The sequence below is a fragment of the Nycticebus coucang genome, chromosome 7 (genome assembly GCF_027406575.1).
Source record: "Nycticebus coucang isolate mNycCou1 chromosome 7, mNycCou1.pri, whole genome shotgun sequence".
NCBI lineage: Eukaryota > Metazoa > Chordata > Mammalia > Primates > Lorisidae > Nycticebus > Nycticebus coucang.
Genome location: NC_069786.1, coordinates 123,786,642 through 123,809,909, shown reverse-complemented (window position 1 = coordinate 123,809,909; position 23,268 = coordinate 123,786,642). Strand labels below are relative to the sequence as shown.

Here is a 23,268-nt window from a genome sequence, read left to right as displayed (position 1 = left end):
GTACACGGTACTGCTTGTGCCTGTAACTTCAGTTTATCTGATGCTTTAAAAAAAAAAAAAGGTTCTTTTAAAAAAAAATAGAGTTCTAAAGGAGCGAGTTATGAGTTTTGAGATGTCTGTGGTGATGAATTCTTTCGTTTTCCTTTTCAGAATGAAGACCTTAATGACCTCAGCAAATCCTCCTCTAACTCATGGGTACCCAGACTCTAAATATTTCATGATTCACAACTAGGACCTCATATTTTTCTCCTCGGTAGATGGTACGATGCATCCATTTCAGTTTGTTTACTTTATACAAGCCTCAGGAGTTCGTTGACTGAACTGCGCGTTCTATATTGCAAAAAAGCACTGTGACACCAGAACGATGAGTCTGCATAAATTTCACCTTCACCCGTAAGGACGCAGCTGGCCACAGTGAGCTGACGTGCCCACCACCGTGCCACGAGAGAAAGGGTTTCCTCTCACTGCATCTGCAAGATACATTTCATCTGTTGCTGAAACTGTGTATGACAAAGCGTCCTTGTAAATTATTTCATAGAAAACTGTTCATGTCGGGTGGAGAGAGTATTAAATATTTAACATAGGTTTTGATTTATATGTGTAATTTTTTTAATGAAAATGTAACTTTTCTTACAGCACATCTTTTTTTTGGATGTGGGACTGAGGTATACAGTGTTCTGTTGTAAAGAATGGAGCAAATGCTTAAAACAAGGCTAAAAAGATTAGGATAGGGTATGGTCTTTGTTTTAAGATTGTAACTCAGAAAAATAATATAATAAGAATCATAGTGCCATAGATGGTTCTCAGTTGTATAGTTATATTTGCTGATACTATCTCTTGTAATATAAACCTAATATTGAGCTGAGTTCCTTATAAGAATTAATCTTAATTTTGTATTTTTCCTGTAAGACAAATAGGCCGTGTTAATTAAACTGTAGAAAGGTGTATTCTGCTGGGTGTTTTTCAACTGTCAGCTTAAAATTGGCGTTTGAGTGGAAGCAAAATTACAACAACAGGAATTCAAAGTCTTCCATCGTAAATACTGTCAAGATGAGGAGACATGGGTGATTCCTTCAAATCAAAAGCTGTCCTTGGAATGAACAATGTGGGTGTTTGTAAATTCTGGAAATGTCTTTCTATTCATAATAAACTAGATACTGTCGATTATTTCTTTTCTCCCCTCCCCTCCCCATAGGCTTCCCACTCTATTCCCACCATTTTTTTTTTTTTTTTTTTGGTGCACACATTATGCTATTTCATTTCCTGCATTGTCTTGTGAAAGTTAATAGGACAAGTGAGTGCTTGCTTTCCAGAAAGTCGGGGGTTTTGTTTTGTTTTGTTTTATTTATCCTGACCAGGGCTACATGTCATTTTTCCTCAAGACCCTTACCTCTAGTTGTCAGAGAACCTCCAGTGTTAACATTATTTAACGGAATGTGATTGGCCTATTAGCCTTGGTGGGTGTTGGCCTAATAGTGATTAGCCAATGAAATGCAGCGTGCACAGAGCAATTGCAGCACAGGGAGCGGCTAGGAAACATCCTGCCAGCAGTGAACATGTTCATCCTTTTCTTGTTTGGAAAGTGTTCGCACCTTGCAGTTTTTCCTTGTGAAAAAGAAATGGCAGTGAATACCTTTCAAGATGTTGCCGAGAGAATTTTTAATGTTTTTAACCAGGAAACTTCCTACAGGTTAAGTGAATTAATGGAAATATCAGTCTTCCTCCTAATCAGCATAAACTCTTTATGAGGAATTCCTGGCCCTGCTGTTGGGAGGAGAAGCATCTTCTTTGCCTGAAAGGTTGAGCTTCCTGGGTGGGGCTGGGTTGACAAGGAAGGGGCCAGGGTTGGAGGGCATTGCAGTGACTGCTGCCCCCTGGTCAAGTTGTTGGGGACCTTTGCTCAACTCAAAAGAGTGGAGACTAATGGAAACCCTCCCTTTGCTGAGGCCCATGTTACTGTCAATTCATCCGGGTGGCATGTACCTCCCAGACTGTTGTACAGTGTCCATTGTTGCAGATTTTAATCATTTGCATGCTCATCAATTTCTAAAATAAATAGTTCTGTAGTCATAAGAATCCATTGTTTCCAAGGAACTTGCTGAATTACATCATTTCCTATCTGTAGAGAACACTACCAATTTGAAAATCTGATATGAAAGTTGTTTTTTACACTCTTGTTAAAGAAAAAAGATTTCTTGGTCAAACTAACTTTCCACGTTTCAAATATTCTGATTCATATTCATGTTAGTGAAAGAGGAAAGCAAGCTGCCCTGCTCTCTTCCACTGGGAATTTAAATAAAGGGAAATCAATGAACAAAGTCAGTCCCAAACATTTTCCTGTAAAGTGGAATATGTGTTACTGAGATGCTGCTGTATATGGAATTACTAACATAGTTTGGATGAGAACAGAAATGAACAGACTGGAAAATCTATCTCATGGTTTCTATTCCTCTGACTTCTTGTTTAATAAAATAACATAAAGGTAAAACATTCTTATTTAAGCTGCTTCTGGTGATACCTGAGCTGGGTGTGATGGTGGTATCAAGCTTTACTGATTTAAAACTGGAAGTTGCTGGTACTCAAGCCAAAAACTCATGCTCTGGCTACACGAAGGGTTTACTTTGAGCAACATCAGCTGCTAAGTCCTGGTGTTCAGTTCCTATTGAGGAGAGTTGGCTTTTATCCATTTCAAAGTATTTGTAGGCCAGCAAGGGCTTTCATTAACATGGCTTCTAGTGGCCTCTGGTTAACCTAGAAGTTCGTGGCTCTTTCTTCATGAGACCAACCTTTCACGGCATTCTTTCGTAGAGACTTAGGCAGAGTTTTAAAATTCTCTTTTGTGAAAAGGACAAATATGTTCCATGACTTTGATGATATCTTTATGCTGGGCAAAAGAAAGGCCCTAGAACTTCCTAGAAGTGAGGAGACTCCATTAATGATCAACCACCTGAGTCAATAATGACAAATCAGTACTGAGGTTACATTTGCAGGTATTTCTCACTAACTTGCAAAGGTCAGGGCCTCTCTTGACTAATCTAGTGACTGCAAAACTCATCTGGCCAGAAGCAGAGATTTTTACCCTTTCTTTCTCTGGCTTTTATCTTCTAGCTGCCTTCTAAATTCGAGACATTTAAAGTATTAAGAAACAACTGTACTGTACCATAAGAAACAGTATTTTATAAGACAGAAGCCCTGTTTTATTTAATCTGTGTCCTGAATGCAATATACCATGTAGTTGGAAACTTTATTTACTGCAAGTGGTTAAGAAAAAAAAAGAGGGGAAAGGAACCCGCTATCCACAGACAATGAGAGCTATGAAAAATAGTATCGATGGGAAGAGCTCTGCCTGTTGGTGACCGTGATCCTGTACTGGGGCTCAGGCCACTTTGGCAGAGCCCTGTAGGTCGGTCCATTGCCCAAAGAACCCCTAAAACCAGACACCGGGAATTAAGACCATGACTGGGCAGAGATGGGAGCCTTTGGGAGGCATGGGAAGGAGAACAGGTGGAAGGCAAATACGAAATTGCTTCTTTGCAGTGACTTGACGGTGGAGTTAATGTTCCTAGGATGCCATGAATGTTGGAGTTGTTAATGTACATTCATATCTACAGGCTCCTGGGGAACTCGAGAGGAAGAAACATGTTTTTTTCTGGGGACATGAGGAAATACGACCTGGCCAAGATGTAGAAAAAGAGCTCTAGTCTGTGAGTTCAGTTGCAGAGAACACAAATAGTCTTCTTATGGTCACTGGAAGATGAAGAGTAAACACGGGGGCCTGTGGTCATTTCTAAGTGCAAGCCAGGGCAGATCTCTGAGCTCCTGCCACACAGCTCTGTACGTCAGTCTCCTATGTGAGGATGGACAGTATGTGGGCCAGATGGTCTGCTGGGATCGCTCACACTTATAATCAGGGCGTCAAATTAGGTACAGGAGGAGTTAGCGTGATATTGGAGGTGCTTGCCCCTACCCATAAGGAATGTATCATTAATAAAGAGCTCACAGTTAGCACATAGGACTAGAAAAACCTGTGACATAGACGGAGCGTTATATCTTCCTTTCCTAGTTTGCCAATAACTTGGCGTATTCGATGCACACACCGAGAGAGCTGATGTTTTAGACTTTGCCATTCTCTTTGCTTATGCTGTTAATTCTTCCAGTGTTAACCAATATGCCGTATGATAGGACAAATTCAGTAAACAGAAAAGCTTGTCTGTACTTGTGTAGACATCTTTAGTGCTTTTCTTATTTTTCTTTTTAGACTTTTGCCATTGGCTTAAGAATGTAGTTCCCAGAACAATTTTTCTTACAAAGTACTTCCCTGACACCTCTTGGCTACAGGGTGGGCCAAATTAAAGACATATATATTTTCCTTTACTGTATGTGCAGTTTGGTTCGTCATCTGAAGATGGTGGAGCTGTTCCTGGTGCTACTTCATCTGTGTACAAAAAGACCAATGCGTGGTCTGTATTGCTACCAAAACATGTATTGTATATATGTGTATAACATGGATTCTGTATATGTGTAATGGGTACCAGGCGAGATATATATTTCTTATTTGGAAGTGTTTCACTTTTCCAAGTTTTCTTTTTAGTGTTCTGCTTATTTTCAATTTTTTTCCCCCCTGATTATGTCTGGTACTTAGAACTGTAGTGTCTTCATCATTAATTAAAGAAAACTGTCTAAATGAATTCACAGATGTGAATGTTAGTGATCCTTAATGTCTTTGATTATGGGACATGAAAAAGAAACAGCCAATTAGAATCTGCTGGGCATTTGGGTAAGAGCACTGCTTGATGTACTTGGAGAAATGATTTTGGAACAGATAGAAGTGCCTGGCCCTGCAATGCCCAAGTGTATAAAGGAAAAGACCTCTATCGGCGATTTTAAGCTGCTTTTGTTGATGGGGTGCAAAGGGAGGAGGGTGAGGTGAGTAAAAATCCATCCTTCTGGTGGAAAGATTTGTGTCCCCTTGATATGCACTAGAATAGCCTTGCTGCCCTGAAATACGCACACATGAAGATTGCCAGTCCCAGGTCTGGGGCAAGGCCTGAGATCCTGCATCTCTAACAAGCTCCCAGGGGAAGCCAGTGCTGGGAGTCCTGCTCTGTTGATGACACTGAGTGGGGAGGTGAAGAAAGCATTTCTCCACCCTGGTTACCTATGAGCATCATCTGGGCAGCATTAAAAACACACCAATGGCCAGGCCAACTCAGGAGATGTCGGTTTAGTTGGCCTGAGGTGGAGCTGGGCATCAAATGTTCTTGGTGGTGGAGGTGGTGCAAGTGACCAGGGCTAAGACCGTGGCTGGGAAGGGTGGCCCCAGCTTCTTTGATCGCTAGAGCTGCTTACTACCCTGTTTCCCCGAAAATAAGACAGTGTCTTATTTTAAGGTGTGCTCCCAAAGATGCGCTAGGTCTTTTTTTCAAGGGACGTCTTATCTTTCCTGTAAGTAGGTCTTATTTTCAGAGGATGTCTTATTTTCGGGAAACAGGGTAGAAATCCTGATCCCCGGGAGTGGTCTAGGAATGGGTATTTTTAAGCAGGTGACTCTTCTGGTTTACAAGTTTACAGACGCCTGATTTCTGGACCAGTGGCATTTTTTGAATCGTTTCACCACTAGAAAGGATAGTAACACCTACAATTTTTGAAGATAATAAGCCATGTTGCTAATCGAGAAGCAGCTAAGCCTTCCCCCTCTCCCCTTCAAGCTTTCTTACTTAAGCAACTTAAAATAGATGGGTGGTGTGTCCTACATTGTTAGGGGAAACTCAAGTTATTGGACATGTTGAAAACAGATTTAAGACTAATTTTTTTTTATTTAACTGAAAAAAATTTTTATGAGCATGATGGTCCACTGAGAATATAAAACTGACTTTTCTATGTTCCCTTGGCAAACAAGGGCTAGAAGGATCTTCCGCCTGGCAGTGTAAATGATAGCTATCATGTTTAGGAGCAGCAAACAACATGATGTAATAAATGTTTGAAGCCGTTTTTGATATTCACTTTATATTAGCCTCCTCCACTTACACTTACAAAATAAACACTGGCTTTTCCCCTCCTGGTGGTATTGCAAAGCAAACATCACTCCTAGTCCCTATTGAAATTACACGTAAACACCCCCAATTAGTATTAATGCAAGGGAAGTATAGTTGGAATAAATAAATGGCACAAATTATAGTATAATTGTCTTCTTACCTTTACACATATACAGAAACTATAGCAAGTAAAATGTCAGTGAAAGGCCTTTGAGAATTAATAGCCTAGGAGCATTTGTAATTACCTCCCTGATTCTACTATAAACAATAGCAACATTTTTTTTCTGCATCCATTCTAAGTTAACCACTAGGATTTACATCAATTATCTTATTTTATGCTTCCAACAACCCAGAGGTGTATTTGTGGTCACAGGCTACTGAGAGGCGGGACATCCTTTTCACATTGTGGACTGCTTGATGGCAAAGTTTAAATTCCCACTGACACCACCACAAGTCTTTGGTTTCTAAGTACTTACAAAAAAAAAAAAAAATCCGTACATTAAAAACACTATTACTGTGGCTGCCTTGTGTTACAGATTTGCTCAACATAAATGATCTCACATGAGCCTGAAAGCAAAGCTCTGTCCACCTCTCCCACCCTGCAAAGTAACAAGGCCTTTTCCCATTTATTTCCATTTTTTCTGTCTTGGTGTCTTGCTTAGATAATTTGTCTCAAGTTATTTTCTGGTTCCCTATTATTTTTCTGAGCACATCTCTTTTTTTTAGCAATCGCATAAAATTACCTGACTTTATTTTAGGAATACTTAAGGACAGTAGGTTAAATGTGAAAGCCACATGAAGTCTGAACAGCTGTGTATTTAGGCATTAGGTTTTACCTATTGCCTCTTGTAAAATCTTTTACATTAGAACGTTTTTTTCTTTTTTTTTTTTGAGACAGAGTCTCACTATGTCACCCTCCATAGAGTGCTATGGTGTCACAGCCCACAGCAACCTCAAACTCTTGGGCTTAAGCAATTCTTTTGCCTCAGCCTCCCATGTAGATGGGACTATAGGCGCCCGCCACAACGGCCGGCTATTTTTTGTTGCAGTTGTCATTGTTGTTTAGCTGAGTAGGGCTGGATTTGAACCTGTCAGCCTAGGTGTATGTGGCTGGTGCCCTACCCACTGAGCTATGAGCGCCGCCCTTATGCAGAACTTTTAATGTTGTTAGGATACCAATGATTAAAAAGATGACCAAGATTGACAACAGGGGAATTGAAAAGCGGGGAAGGTGGATGCCAGGATATCAATTGAATTGGAGAACGAGTCTTCACCTGAAGTGAATAAATGGTTGAAACTTCCACGGTATAGGAATCCCTTCTCTGATAAGCACTTGGTGCTTCTCAAAGCTTGGACTGTATCCTGCCTGTATCAGAGTTTTCTAAAGGGCTTATAACAAGACAGATGTTAATGAGGGCCGTGGGAAACTATATAGATAAAAAATTGGTTCCTACACACATTAATACATACACACACACACACACACACACACACCATACTCTTTCTCTCCAACATCATTCTACACCCTGACTTTGGAGGAACATGTTATCTGAGCTTATTGGGCCATAGCCCATCCACTCCCCCTTTCCATGCATGTTGCTCCAAATTTCAAAGACTCAAGTCCACTAATTGTAAATATGAGAGAAGAAATGATTGTAGCTGGGGTTCCTCACTGCTCCTGAAAGACAAATCGAATGATCTACAATGTAGAAATTCATATGTAAGAAATAGTATGAAAATAAGGGTATTAGGTAAATTCGCATGGACAGCATTATCCAGCCTCCTGCTTGTCTTGGTAAAGTATTATTGAAACATAACAATGTTCATTCATTTACATATTCCCCGTGTCACCACAACAGCAGAGTTGAATAGTTGTGACAGAGACTGAATGAATGGCCGAAAAGTAAAATCCTCACTGTCTGGCCTCCTATGGAGAATGTTTAGGGACCTCTGCCTTTGAGGATTTCAAGGAGAATGGGGATCTGAGACCCAATCCCTTGCCCTGGGCTCCAGAAATTCTCTTGGACCTCTTTAAAAGGCTGTTATAGTGAATGTTGGACTGTTGCTGACACAATCCCAGGGCTGCTGGACACAGTTGTGGTTACCTCCGAACCCCTAGGCAATTAGTGCTGAAGTGCTGGCAGGACTTCTTAAAGGGTTTTTTCTACAAACAGTAAAGTACTATTTTACAGTTAGGTAAGTAGAGCTGAGTTAAAGTAAAGCTAGACTGATACTTTTTTTTTTTTGGTGACAGTTGTTCTAAATTAAAAACAAACAAGTAAAAGTAAAGAAGAGTTAAGTGTTGTCATTTTCACATAGAGGTTGGGTTTCCTTAAGAGAGTCCAAAGGAGAGTTCAAAGTAGATTGCGGCATCCAGAACAACAGGAGCCCAACCAACAGTGAGGACGATAAACAGGCATTTCTTTTCCATTATTTTTTTCTAACTTGTGATCAACTGCAATGCTGAGACTGGAAATGAGTCCTGAGGGTGTGAATTCTAACCGGAAGATAGTACCTGGTTAACCTATGAGAAGAAAATAAACTATTTGAGGATTATTGGATTTTTAAAAAAGTAAACTAAATTAAGTCATTGGTAATTATTTTTATCATAAAATTCCAATAGCCCTCATCACACTTTCAGTATCATTGGGGAACTATTACATGCTAGGTGTGGATCATGGTGTAAGACAACGTCCTTACCTTTTTGAGGTTCCGTGTCAGTTCTGGAAGTGATCTCTGAGTTCAGTTTGTCTGGCCTACTTGTTTTACACAAAAGAAAATTGGATTTCAGTTCCATTCCCCATTTAACATGAATTTGTTTTGAAATTGTATTATACCAGGTTGATTAAACTGGATTCCAAAAGCTTCTTAATATCCCCCTCCCAGCCAGTTTTGGGGAACTCTCCTGGGCCCAGTTTGCTGTGTGTGAAGCTGGTGCACAGATGTGGGGTCTCACCCAGCAGGGTTCCTGATGTTGACCTGGAGGAGGCCAGCAGGAGAGCAGGAGAGAGGTATGATGCTGAAATGGAACAGCAAAAAAGAGTGGAAACCTCAGTAAGGAGAAACAAAGCAGGCAGGTGGGGAAAGGCTCCTGAAACAGACTTTCCAAGAGGCCAGAAAGCATCATAAAATCACCAAGTGTTTGTTACTGCTGGATGGAATCCTTTATTCACCACCTGATGCAATGCCTTATTCTCTCAGAAAGACAAGAAACTCAAGTCCCCAGAATCTCACCTATGAGTTCAGAATTCCTTCCTGGATCAGATACAGTGGAAATCTAAGTCACATCTGAAGCTCACGTTCATGGAGCATTTGCTATGTGCCTGTTGCTGACCAGGGATGAGCTCACACTGTCCCCACACAACCCTTCATCCCCAAAGCTCGGTAGATATTACATACCATTTTGCAGAGGAAAAAAGCTAAGGTGTGGAAGAGGGGCCTTGTCCAAGGTCAACCCAGTTGGATAGTGGGATTTAAACCTAGTCCCATGAATAATCAGAAGACATGGAAACAAACAAAATCCACATCCTTTCCAGTCGGGGACACATTTTGACACGAGGCTGTCAGAATATGTATACCCTGTGGAATTCTTGATTGCAGGTCGCAGACTCCAGACAAAATCTGTGCCTCCCACCCAGCCAGCCTCCAGGCCAAGTTCCTCCTCTAGCGAGGCAGACGGCCTCTTTTCTGTCTCCTACTAACCTCTTGATATTCAACTTTTAATGAAAGGTTTTCTTCTACCCTACTGGGGTACAGCTACTCATATGCTTTTCACAGAAAACCAAGGCCAAATACATACACCTGCATGCACGCACACACCCTCCCACCCCTTACACACACCCATACACTATTCACACTCATGCACACACACCCTCACCCCTTACACACACCCATACACTATTCACACACCCCTCACTCCCTTAAACACAACTATACACTATGCACACATGCACACACGCCCCTCATCCCCTTACACACACCCATACACTATTCTCACCCATTCATGCACCTACACCTCACCCCCTTACACACGCCCATACACTATTCTCATCCATACATATGTGCACACATACACACATACACACACACACCATTCTAGGAGGAAATATAAATGTTTCATTTAATTATACATCCTCTTCTCATCCCCACCACATACCAATATTCCAGTTAGAAGGGTCCCATGTCCCATATGTGGGGGGGGAAATGTAGAGTTTCCATTTTGGTTTACTTCATCTGTGGAAAAAATACAATACGTTTGGCTAAGCTCAACAAACATCTTCCTGAAGAGAGCCACCCTCTTATTTTTGTTTGCTGAGCCGTCTGACACGTGGGAATCCGATGGGGAGTATGATGTACAATGACAGTGTGAAAAATTCAGTTGTAATCTCTGCCTTTCCCCTAACTGTGACTTTGAGCAGAGCACTTCTCTCAGGCTCCCCAGCTCTTTGTTTATAAAATATGAGGTGTGACCCGATCTTAACCTAGGGCTCAGAACGTTCTCCACACTTTCAAATTGAATGCAGTGTTTTCCTGGATGGGGCGGTGTGCATTTTCTTATTCCTGGGGACAACGGATTGTGACTTCCAGTCATTTCACTAAGTGTTCTGTGATTGCAGAGAGATGATTTCTTAACAGCACAAAATTTCATGATTTGGCCATTTGACACTGAACTTCTGGAGGGGTCAACCCAGACAATAAATAAGTGGAGAAAATAGTCATCCTCCCAGGGACAGCAGGTTGCTGAGCCAGTGAGTAGCACCTTCCAGGGACAGGCAGAGAGAGGCCACAGGTTCAAGCAGGGGCTGTGTTGGGTCACTTAGTTATTTCTTTAAGTTATTGGTATTAGAGCCCCCAGACATGCTCATTAGAGAAATAAGGCTGTGGTTGGTTTTTTGTCATTTGTAGTAGTAATAAAATTTTGTGTTTGAGGCAAAAATATTTTCATGATTTTTACGATTCCCTAGCAAATTTAAAGAATTAGGTCAGCAAAGCCTGTGCCTATTATTTTTCCCCTCCATGCTACACACATTGGTTGAGGGTAGGCGTTTCTCCTTGTCAAATGCTTTTATGAGACCTACATTCTGTCTGGAACAGACAGTAAATATCTGATAAGCTAAATATTTTTTCCCAGAGGTGTATGAAACTAATGTATTAGCTCCCAGGGTATTTTTCTCAAAAAGAAAACCTACCCTAAGGGAGGAGAACACTTCAGCAAAAGGGAAATGACTGCTATCGGCAGACTTTTCGATTTCACATGGATGGATATATTGGGGGAAAGGTGAGAGATTCAGCATTTTACAGGCACTGAGGCTCACAAAAGATGGAATGAGGTGGTCTCTTTCTCCAGTAAAGAGAAAAATAAAACTTTGAAAGTGTCATAAAACTTGCCTGTTTGGAAATGAAAATAGTTTTCCCCCCTAGATTTTCAAAATAAGTTTAATTCTAGATGAGTTCATGAAAGGTAAACTTGTTCTCGCCTTTGTCTTGGGGTCTGGGGGGTCCCGGCTTGCCTGGTTCTCTCAAGCCGTGGCTGAGCTCAGCATCCTGTCGTGAAGCTTGTTCTGACCCACCTCAAAAGGAACTTTGCTTTATTAGGCTGGTAGAAATAGAACAGAAGCAAGAGAAGAAATGAAGGATTTCCTTCTGGCTGACAAACAACTCCTATTTGTTACCACTTAGGGGAAATTTGTTTTCACACTTGTGTGCCCCAGCAAAGGAGTTGATCTTCATGACACAAACAAACCCTCAGTCCCAGTTTTAAGAATATGTTGTTCTTTGGAGATTATAAACTTGAAATATCTTCCCTAAGAAACTATGCTATGATATTCCAAGTAAGAAGATGGCTGTGTGCACATTCCATAAAAATGTTGAGCCCTCATGGAAAACACAAACAACTATCAAAGGTTTTCACCAAAGACGACCATGGCATTGAATCTGCTGTTTATTTGTCTATTTTTAATTGTCAGGGAGTGGTGAGGGTCTATTCGATAAAGGCTTTGGCACTGGAATTAGACAGTCCTAGGTGCTCCATTAACTAGCGAAGAGGCCATGGCAAAACTGCATAACTTCTCAGAGGTGTTGTGTTAACATTTGTCCAGGGGAGGACAATGCTTTGCAGAGGTTTGGTGAGTATTAAAAGCAACCCTGCCATATGCAAAGCTTCTAGAATAGCACCTCATCCATAGATGACTCACAATATGTTGTAGACATTATTTAATAATAAGATATAATATTTTTAATTCTAAACATCTTTACAACTTTTGGACAAAATTTCTTCCTTCATGCCAAAGCTGTCTGCTCGACCTTTTTGGAAATGTGAAGTCCGAAAGGCCTTCTTTAGACAGGAGGTTGTCTGTCCTTGTTTGAAGTCCGTATCTTTCTGGTAAGAAAGGCCCGCGCTCAGGGGAGCAGTATGGGAGGAAACCCCAGACGGGACCCTGTGATCATGGCTGCTTCATCCGCCTTTCTCAGCATATGAGGAAACTGGGTGTCAGGAATAAGGAAGAAGCCAGCGAGTCTACCGTGAATTCCAACCACGGCGTAGCCTCCTGGAGATAGGAGCTGCGATTTGCAACCGGAATCTCCCATCCAATCCAGACGCGCTAACCTTTAAGCTGGATTCACATGTGGTTCCAGAGTCTCACACTCTCACACTTCTGGCTCATGCAAATGCTGTTGTTTTGTTCTGAACCACAAACATCCTTTCAGAGATGCTAGTTCATTAGCAAATACCTCCTGTACCATTTGGCCACTGGGGTTGGCCAGCTGTGAGTTCCATTCTTTTTACATTTTAAGACCAAAATTAAATACGTGTATATATAGCTCCACAGAGCTTTCACAACAGGGAGGTGAGAGAAGGGTGCCCAGGGAAACCCGCCTGCCAGGCTCTGCTCCAGGTGGGGTGCGCCCCTTCGGAAGACCAGGTGGCTGGGAGCCCGGGCCTTGTGCCCAGCGGACCTTGCCCTCTGCCCCTCCCCCTCCTTTCTCACCTCTCCTCCGCCTTTCTTTCTCTTTCCCTTCATTATTGGGCTAGGCCAACCCTTCACGGCATTATTTTTAATTCTCACACGGGAACACCCACTCGTTTGTCTCTCACTTCTTCCTCCCTTCACCGAGGATGTGCGATTATTTTCCTGCTTGTGTGTTCAAGGGCGTCGAGAACATTCTGTGCTATGTTTAACCCCTTGCATGTCCCTGAGGTGCTTTGTTCAATCGCACATGAACTTTTAATTCTTTCCAGGCTTGTGTGTTCTGTCCAGACTGCAGCTTTTCTGGAGCTTGGCCTGCCTCCTTGTTTGGGGGAAGCTTATTGCTTCACAGTAAGACCATCTGACAGTTGTTATCTGTGACCTGAGAAACAGAACTGCCAGTGATGAGTGCCAGAGGCAGTGATGACTTATTCTTCTGCAAGACCTCCCGGCTCCCCAGCCCCCACCACCATCTGGGACCACCCGAGGAAAGGGATCATTGTGACACCAAATGTTCACAGGAGGATGGAAAATTTCTCTGGCCTCAGTCTGGACTAACTCCCTGACAGTGGAGAGATGTCTGCTGTGATATTCCCTCCCTGTCTCCTCCCTTGCTCCCTTCACCGCCACTTCCTTCTCTTTCTTCTTTCCTACCTTCCTCCCTTTCCTCCTCTTGGACCTCTTGCAGAAATCTGTGTCCTGGCTGCTGGGTACCATTTCTCCAGGGGCAGAAACAAGGGCAGAGACAACACTGACAGGAACCCAGTGACGTGTCTTCAAGGAGGCTCCCTGTCACACTGAGGATAAAATCCACGCTCTTCATCCTCTGGCTGGGCCCTATAGGGACTGGCCCCTGCCTGTCCCTTCATGTCCCCTCGCCACACTTTCCTTTGATCACTCTGCTGTCAGCTTACTCCCCAAGCCGAGTCTTCACATTTGCCGTCCCCTCCTTCTGGGATGCTCTGGCCTCAGAGATTCTCAAAGGTTCGTCTCTCTCATCCTGGTCTCAGCCCAAAGGCTTCCTTCCCAGAGAGAAGATTATGTGTGTATATATATATAAAATCTTCATATATATATATATATGTCTCTGTCACCCTGGGTAGAGGGCAGTGGCATCATCATAGTTCACAGCAACCTCAAACTCCTGTGCTCCTGCCTCAGCTTCCCAAATAGCTAAGACCACAGGTGCTGCTATAATTCCTGGCTAGTTTTTCTAATTTTAGTAGAGATGGGGTCTCATTCTTGCTCAAGCTGGTCTCCAACTCCTGAGCTCAAGCAAGCCACCTGCCTTTGCCTCCCAGAGTGCTGGGATTATAAGCGTGAGCCACTGCACCCAGACAGCACTGTCTTCACCTGACTCTATCGCTGTATTTGCTAGCTTGTTTATTTTCTGCCATTATCCTTAAAACTCTTTGCCTTTTCTCCGTGGGGTCTCCAGTACCTGACACATGGTTTGTCCTCAGTGAACAGCCATCAATGAATGGATAAACAAATATGTAAGTAGGGGCCATAAGAAATAAAAATTACATCGCCAACAATGACAGCAGTAATAATGACTGTGTTCTTACCCAGCACTGTCCTCAAAACAATGAGAGAGAGCACAGTTTTATATTTTGCCAAAACAACAAAATGGAGGCTCCTAAGAGTTGGTATTTTCCCAAGGCCACCCACTTAGTGAGGGCTGGACCTGGGATCCCTCCTCAGACAGGTCTGATTCTGAAGCCAGCAGACTGTCTCTCCTCTTGACCATGGTATGTAATAGGCATAAACAACTTTAATATAAGACAGAAAGAGATAAGCTCCAGGAGAGGTGAAGATAAAACACCCTGGGAATTCAAAGGAGGAAAAAGGGGCCTCTGGAGAAGGGCAACAGGAAAGCCTTTGTAACAAGGTGGTTTGGTTTTTCTGGACCATGCTGGGGGGATTTGGACAGTTGGAGGTGGAACGTGAAATCCCAGGGCATAGGAGAGAAAACCCCGGGAGGTTACTGTGTGCATGTGTGTGGAGGAGGGGTGTAGAACGGAGAGGAAAACAAAATGAGTTTAAATTCTAATCACAAGCGGTAGTAGTTGTAGCAGGAAGCATTTTCTTCTTTTGTTCAGTTGTAACTTTTATTCTATTTGAAAACCAAAGCAGGTTCACAGCCCAGGTGGCAGGGGTAAGAGGGCCAGAGCCTTTGAGGACATGATACCCGCTTTGGCCCACGCCCTGTGGGGTACCACCACACTCAAGGGGATGGAGGGCTGCCCCCAAGACCCCCAGCCCCAGCACAGCCCTGGACAGCTGCTCAGAGTGTTCGTTTCAGCCACCAGTATCCTAAGCCTTGTCTCCTGAGTCAGGGGGATCGTGGTGCAAAAGAAATGGAAGACAAGGATCCAAGTGGCCAGTTCCATCAGTCCCCCTGCATTGAGGCCCGGTTGACGTTTGCAAAGAGGAAAATCATATATTGTTTTTGTTTTTATTTTTTTGGAGGGAGTTGGAAAGGGAGAGTGGGTAAAGGGAAATAAGGTCTTATATTTTGTTTGTAAATTCTGCACTTTGTCAGTGCGAGCAAAATAAACTCATCTAAAAGTTATTTTTCTATCAGGAAAAGAGGTGGATTTTTCACCCTTTGAGTCCAACCTTTTCTCCCAGTGACACAGCATAAATTATGGACTCTAGAGGATAAGGGGGACCTGGGGGGATTTGGAAAGACTGAGAAGCTCACGTTCTTTCGCAGGAGGGAAGAGTGGGGTGAACCTATAGTGAAAGCTGTGAGCCGTGTGTCTCGGAAAGCAGGCCAGGGGGACAAACAGCGCGGGGAGCTTGTGCCCTCGGCGCCCTCGGCGACGTCTTCAGGACGGCAAGGCCTTCCCCGGGACACGTTCCAGGAGAACTTCCAGAGCTTGTCTCCAAACACCGCGGGGACACCTCCCGAGAGGAGCGTCCTGAGAAAGGAAACCGCGCTGCAGGCGCCATCACGGCAGGACTCCAAGCCGAGGCTGCGGCGCTGCTGGCGGGACAGGGGCGGGAGGTGGGTGTCATCGCTGTCACCAACGTCCGGCTTCATCAGGAAGAAGTCGCCTCTCACAAGGCAGCACTGGGGCCGTGTTGGAGAGGCGGAGGCCCCACTGTGACCGCGACTCCAAACTTTAGATGCGGGAGGGGACGGGCGGTGGGACCGAGTGGGGACGTTTCACGTTTACGAGGAAAGACCCGCGAGTTCCCGCTGCGGGGCAGACGTGGCGGGTGGCGCCGCTTAGGGCTGGAGGACGGACCTGCCCGCCTGGCCTTCACCCAGAGACACTACCTCCAGGGTCCCCTCCTGTCACACCAGGGGGCCTGAAGACTCAGCACAGACAAAGCCCACGGGATGGGCTCAGAAGACCCATAGCATAACCGGCTTTCAGGAAACCATCTCCAAAACCCAAGCAGGAGTACATGCCACCGCCTCCGACCCTCAGTTTTAAGGGTGGTTTATGGCCAGCCTGGGAGTTATATAATGACAAGTTCTCTGTACTCCAGGCCCTGTGTTAGGGCCTCCTGACATTCTAGTGTGACAGAAGTGAGATGGATACTTCAGAGACGTGGCCAAAGCCACGCTGGGGCAGGCCTGGGGGTCTGGCTTTCTCCAGCCGGCTTTGTCTCTACTGATCTCACGCCATTGATTTGGGAGGTTTGGGGACAAAAGGCAAGGAAAGGGTCAATCTTCCCGGTTGATCCAGTTGGGCAAAATAACAAAGAAATAAGTCTGCCTTTGATGTGAAGCTCCATTAGTTTGGGACAGAGTTGGATAGGAAGAGAAGCTTCTGAGAGCTTGAGAGCAGCCAGAATGAGTGAACATTTTCCGCCCAGAGTCCCAGTCACTGCAGTGACAAGCAGAGCCCTCAGATGCGCTGGTGGTGTGCATCCTCCCAGGACCTGGCCTTGCCGTCTCCATGTAGTTTCCTTTACAAATCAGCCAAGGACCCAAGGACTGAGCCTCCCACTCCCTCTAGAAACAGGTGTGGGCCACTTTTCTCTGGTAACTTTAGAAAATAAGAGAAGGAGGCAAAATAAGTGTTATACCACACACATGTAGCCAACGTGGTTGTGGTCGCCTCAGGGCAGGCAGGCAGGCAGCCAGGGCTGACCCACTGCCTTCAGAGGTCAGCGGCATGGGCAGGTCTGAGAGATCCCCATGGGCCAGCATCTCTCCAGCTGCAAAGCTAGCCTGGGGCTTGTGTGTGCATCCTGAGCAGGCTGAACAGGGTAGAGCCTAGGCCCTTTCTCCCCACTATGACTGGAGTGTGTGTTTCCATCAGCACTGTCTGCACAGGTATCTTCCATCCAATAGGGTCATTTTGTGTGCTGAGTAGCAGAGGCCACCAAGCGCCGACTGCACTGTGCCCAGTCTCTTCTGCACCATTCTCTGCACCAGGCCTGCCAGACACCACAGGGAGCTCTCTTCCCCGCATCATGACATTCCAACCACCACCAGCCTAAAGTTTACAGACTCCAACCTTGCAGCTTGTCACAGCAGGACTTTGGGAGCCATTGGCATTGGCTGATAGTAAACTACTTCCTGGGAAGGGGGAAACACCTCTCCACCTGTCTGCTTGGGCCTGTGCATTTGGAGTCCCTGAGCCAAGGGGATATGCAAAGACACTTCAGCATTTCAGGACTGGTTTCTTGCCTCATGTCTAAGGGCAGAAAGCCCCACTTCCTTTAGGGAGGAAGCAGGCATGACCCTGAGGCTCAGGAAGGGCAACCCCAAGCTTTTTGGTTTTTCGCTTTTATTTCCTTTTTTGCTTGGCCTTGTGCTGGGCTTGTTTACAAAAGATGTATTTTGTTGAACCAAATATTAAAAATGGAAAACTCCATCAAAAATAAGTAAAAATAAAAACAAAAGCACCCATCTATCAATTAAAGTAAGAGCTGCACATATACTCTATGACCCCCCATTTCTGTTCAGGCAATCTTCCTATTTACAAAAAAATGTATTTTCCCCTTGAGTCACGTTTTAAGTTCCAGTGTAGTCTAAATGTTCCCAGGCTTCTCTGGCAATTGAGAGATTCAGTGTCTCCACCTGCTCAAGCAGGACTCACACCTTCTGCACAAGCTGTGCCCAGATTCTCCCGGAATCTTCAGGGGCACAGGAGATGTGCTCACAAATAAGTCCTTCCTGCCCGGCTCTGTTGTTGTCCTGCTGGACCCCCTCTCTCTGCCCCTGGGCACTGTAATCTCCACTTGCCCTGGGCTCTGTGCTCTCAGCCAGGCCAGATCCCCCTGCGTGTGGTCCAAGAGTCCCAAGTCTCCAGGCTGGCCGCATTCCTTCTACTCCTGGTGGCAGTGGAGCTGTACATGGTGGTGCTCCTAAGACAGAGACAAAGGCTTCTTCTCTTCTGAGGGCTGAGACATGTGGGGGACAGCTGGGGACCCAGAATTGAAACCATAGTGAAAGGTCTGGCAGGTTACACTTAGATGAATACCAGCATGCTATAGAACTGATTGTAAATGTCAATGTGGTAGCAGTGGTATAATATGACAGAGGAAGGTAAAGTATGCCCATGTTCTGATCTTTCAGGTAAATGGACAACATACATAATTTATAGCTGATAAATCAAGTTGTAGAACTGAAGAACTAAAAAGCATCTACTTTTATTTAAAATGTAAAGATAAATATTATAAACTAAGATCGAATAGTGGAGGAAAGAGGAGTGGGAAGAAACTAGAATATATGTGTCACAGTTTAATATTACAGAGACTGCAAAAGTCAGCATGAGGATGTAGGTTCTGAGTACACATGAGCCTGAGAGCGAAGCATCAACACGCCCAAATGAAATATTTCAATACAGCAAAGCAGAGGTGAAATACTTCACAGAAAGCAACTTTCATGTATCAGTCCATGGAAGATCAAGTTACTAAAAACTAATAAAAATTGTGCCCTAAATAGTAAAATTAATGAGGGAAATCCAATTTATATACACTAAACTCTGTCCCATGAAGATATAACATACATATTTCCCCCCAAGTGTCCTTGGAACATTCACAAAAATATGATCAAATATTAGGACACACACACAAACAATGAATTCAATACAGAAGTAAACTCATTACAAAAACCATCCCCTGGTCATAATTTAAAAAAAAAGAAGAAAAAAAACAAATAACAAAAGCACTACTTAACTGAAAATATTTTTTTAAAAGTATCTAATGTAAGTCTTGAATCAAAGAAGAATCTACTACCCAAATTTCAGAATACCTAGGAAATAATGGCGGACACTCTGAATACCTGAATGTGTGGTATAAAGCTAAGTACTACTCAGTCTGTAAGAAGAAATGGCAATAAGTTATCAAAGCAAAAAAAGGGAAAAACGGAAAAAGTAACAAAAAAGGAAAGCATAGATCAATGAGAAAACAACAGGAGCAGAGAAAAAAATTAAGATTGGTAGGGTTTTTGAGGGAAAAACAGCAAAACAAAAACTATCTGCTAATCTAAATGGCAAAATGAATACACAAAATGAAAACAAGTAATAGGAAAATAACCACGAAATAGAAGGGTCTGTAAGAGAAACGGGAAACTATGCAGCTGACTCTATAAAAACAAATTTAAAAAACTGACCCCAGAATAGATGGAAATGGAAACATTTTGTTCTACTCAGACCTTCAACTGATTAGATGAGGCCCACCTATGTCATAGAGGGCAACCCATTTTATTCAGATGAGATTTTAGTGTTAATCTCATGTAAAACACCACCATAGAAGCATCCAGAATAATGTTTGATCACATATTTGGGCCTCATGACCTAGTCAAGATGACACATAAAGTTAACAATTGTAAGTACTCTAAGTAAGGTTAGGGACACTTGGCGAAAAATACAACTGGATCCTTCCCTGGTATCTCAAATAAAGGTGGATTTTCTTTCTTTCTTTTTTTTTTTTTTTTTTTGAGACAGTCTCACTTTGTCACCCTTGGTAGAGTCTCATGGTATCGTAGCTCACAGCAATTTCAAACTCCTGGGCTTAAGAGATTCTCTGGGACTTCAGGCACCCAACACAACGCCTGGCTATTTTTTTTTTTTTTCTGGAGATGGGGTCTCACTTTGGCTCAGGCTGGTCTCAAACCTGTGAGCTCAGGCAATCCACCTGCCTCAGCCTCCCAGAGTGCTAGGATTACAGGCATGAGCCACTGCACCCAGCTAAAGGGAGACTTTAAAAAGATTTAATTAGATAATTAAATTTGAAAGAAGAACTCAAGTTAATAGAAAATACAGAAAAATAGTCTTTGTTACTTGCAGCAGGACAAGATTTTAAAAATAAAACTTCAAAAGGAAGATCATAGGCCCAGTGTGGTGGCTCGTGCCTATAATCCTACCACTCTGGGAGGCCGAGGCTGGTGGATTGCCTGAGTTCACAGGTTCGAGACCAGTCTGAGCAAGAGCGAGACCTTGTCTCTAAAAACAGCCAGGCATTATGGTGGGCGCCTCTAGTCCCGGACCTATAATCCAGTCCCAGCTACTTGGGAGGCTGAGGCAAGAGAATCATGTAAGCCCAAGAGTTAGAGGTTGCTGTGATGCCACAACACTACCAAGAGCAACAAAATGAGACTGTCTCAAAAAGAAAAAAAAGAAAGAAAGATCATAAACTAAAAAAATCTAAGAAATTTGATGACATCACAATTAAGGATTTCTATAATGGTCATCATGACTGGAGTGGATATGTTAATGACAGAATGACAGGTCTTTGCAATGTCTAAAGCTAAAGATAAATATCCAGATTGGTCAAGAAACTCTTGAAAATCAAAGAAAAAAATAGAGCAACTCCATTGGAAAAATGGGCAAAGGATATGAACAGACAGGATACCTGTGAGGACACTTTAGAAGCTGGCTGGTCTCTGAAGAGGATTTGAACCGCAAACAACAATGGTATATGGCTGTGCACGGATTGGATTGACAATTAGAAAGGTAAATGATCAGTGGAATGTGGGGAGCAGAAATCCTTCCACACTATGGATGGGAGTGTAGCTGGGTCAGCCCTTCCAGAGTACAATATGGCATTACTCGTTCAGAGTAAGTAGGAGTATGGGCCTGGATCTAGCAATTCTGCAAGAAGACTTCTCACATAGCTTCCTAAGAAGACATGTACAAGGGTTAATTGCAGAGCCACTTGTGACAGGGAGGTCAGGATGATCTGGATGCCCATCCCAGGAGGAGTGGGGATGTAAAATCAAGTGAATGCTCTGGGTGTTGACTGCACCAATTGGGAGCAATGGACTGATTAGTTGTTCACAAGTGAAGTGGATGGGTCTTAAAACAGAGTACTTTGCGTGAAAAGGTAACACGTAAAATGATATCTACAACACAACAGCATTGATGTACAGTTTATAGGAATACATTTTTTAAATGATACGCATTCAACATATTAGAATGGATGCTGATATGAGGGGGAATGGGAATAGGAGGGCACAATGGGAGGATAAAAAGAAATAGATACTTTTAGAAAATAAATAAATAAACAAATGATAATACTATGCCATGAACTGAGAAGCGTGTGTGATGAACCCGACCTTCTGCCCCCAGGTTTAAAAACAAAACCAAACTAAAATAAAAATCAGCCCGATACTATAAACAAAATAGTAAAGTTGGTGAAAGTGAAGCTTTGGAAAGCCCTAGGCATGGATAGTTTCACAAAGTTCTACCAAACCTTTACAGAGCAGATTCTTCCAACACTAGCCAGGCTGTGTCAGAGCAGAAAGAGGGAGTTGCTTCTAAGTGATATTTTATGAGGCCAGGATTATGCTGATATCCTGACCTGACAAAGAGTGCACAGAGAGAGCCATAAACAATGGTTCTCAGTGCACAAGTCCTCAGTAAAATATTAGCAAATAGACTTCAGAAACACATTGAAGTAATAATTCACTATAATCAAGGAGGGGCTTATTTCAGCAACATAAGAATTATTTACATATGGGAAAATTAAAATAATTTAGCAAAATCAGTAGGTGAAACGATGGAGGGCATTTGTCCTAAATATATGCAGAGAAGCCATTTGATAATATTCAACATCCATTTTTGAAATGAAAAGGGCCCCTTAATAGAAATGGATAGGCCAGGTAGGGTGGCTCACACCTGTAATCCTAGCACTCTGGGAGGCCGACGTGAGTGGATTGCCAGAGCTTAGGAGTTCGAGACCAGCCTGAGCAAGAGCAAGACCCCATCTCTAAAAACATCTGGGCATTGTGGCGGGTGCCTGTAGTCCCAGCTACTCAGGAGACTGAGACATGAGGATCACTTGAGCTCGAGTTTGAGGTTGCTGTGATCTATGATGCCATGACACTCCACCCAGGGTGACAAAGCAGGACTCTGTCTCAAAAAAAAAAAAAAAGAAAGAAAGAAATAGATAGAACTAGCCTCAACACACACCACAAAAGCCATTGTTATTCCTCGTGGAGAAACACTGGAATAATTCCAGCAAAGATGGAAAGATACCATTACATCTTATATATAAGATTATCATATATGTAATATAACTTGTATTAGAGGACTCAATAGCCTTTATATATAAATTCAAAATCACTATAAAAGTATAATGAAAGAAATAATATTATTTAAAATACCTTCTAAAAAGGTAAACTACTGAGTAAGTTTAGCAAGTAATATACAGATTGAATGTGAGAAAAACAAACTCTCTGAGAAAGGTAATGTTAAGACCTAAATGAAAAGACACATCATGTTTTTGGTTAGGAAAGCTTAAAGGGTAAGGGTGTCAATTCTCTTTAAATTGATCTATGTAGTGACACTGTCCCAATAAAAATATCAATTGGTTTGCTGTCCTATGTAGGAGATTTATTTTCTAGAGTTTATATGGAAAAGTATGTAAGCAAAATTAGCAATGAAATTTTTGTTAAAAATGAATAATAGAGAAGGGGCTAATGATGAAAACACACACATATGTAAATTTTGTTTTTGAGTGAGAAGGTGCTTCAAACTGGTACAGAGTATATGGTGTATTACATAAGTGGTTTGTCACCTATAAGACTGGCAAAAATAAAAGAAATTTGATAAGACAAATGGTCACCAATGGTACAGACAGCAGGTCATCTTCCCAAGTGAGAAAAGTGAAGCCCAGAGAAGGTAGGTGATTGGTGGACCCACCATCAGAATTGGGCTGGAACTCAAGACATCTGTGTCTCCCTGCGACTTACCGGAGTCACAGCGCTCATTTTAGTCTACTTTGCTTCCCAGTTTCTACTGTTTCTCAGTATTTATTGTGCAGTAAGTATCCCAAGGGTCTTCCAAGCTCTT

At 43.0% G+C, this 23,268-nt stretch overlaps 1 protein-coding gene across 2 annotated transcripts in view; it reads left to right on the top strand.

Moving 5' to 3' along the window:
• The window catches only part of IRS1 (insulin receptor substrate 1), a 60,083-nt gene extending 58,922 nt beyond the window's left edge, over positions 1-1,161 (top strand). For both annotated transcript variants that reach the window (XR_008381205.1, XM_053597177.1), the window contains one exon: positions 151-1,161. The gene's annotated coding sequence lies outside the window, so the exon portion shown is untranslated. The remainder of the gene's footprint in view (positions 1-150) is intronic.
• The last annotated feature ends 22,107 nt before the right edge of the window (positions 1,162-23,268 follow it).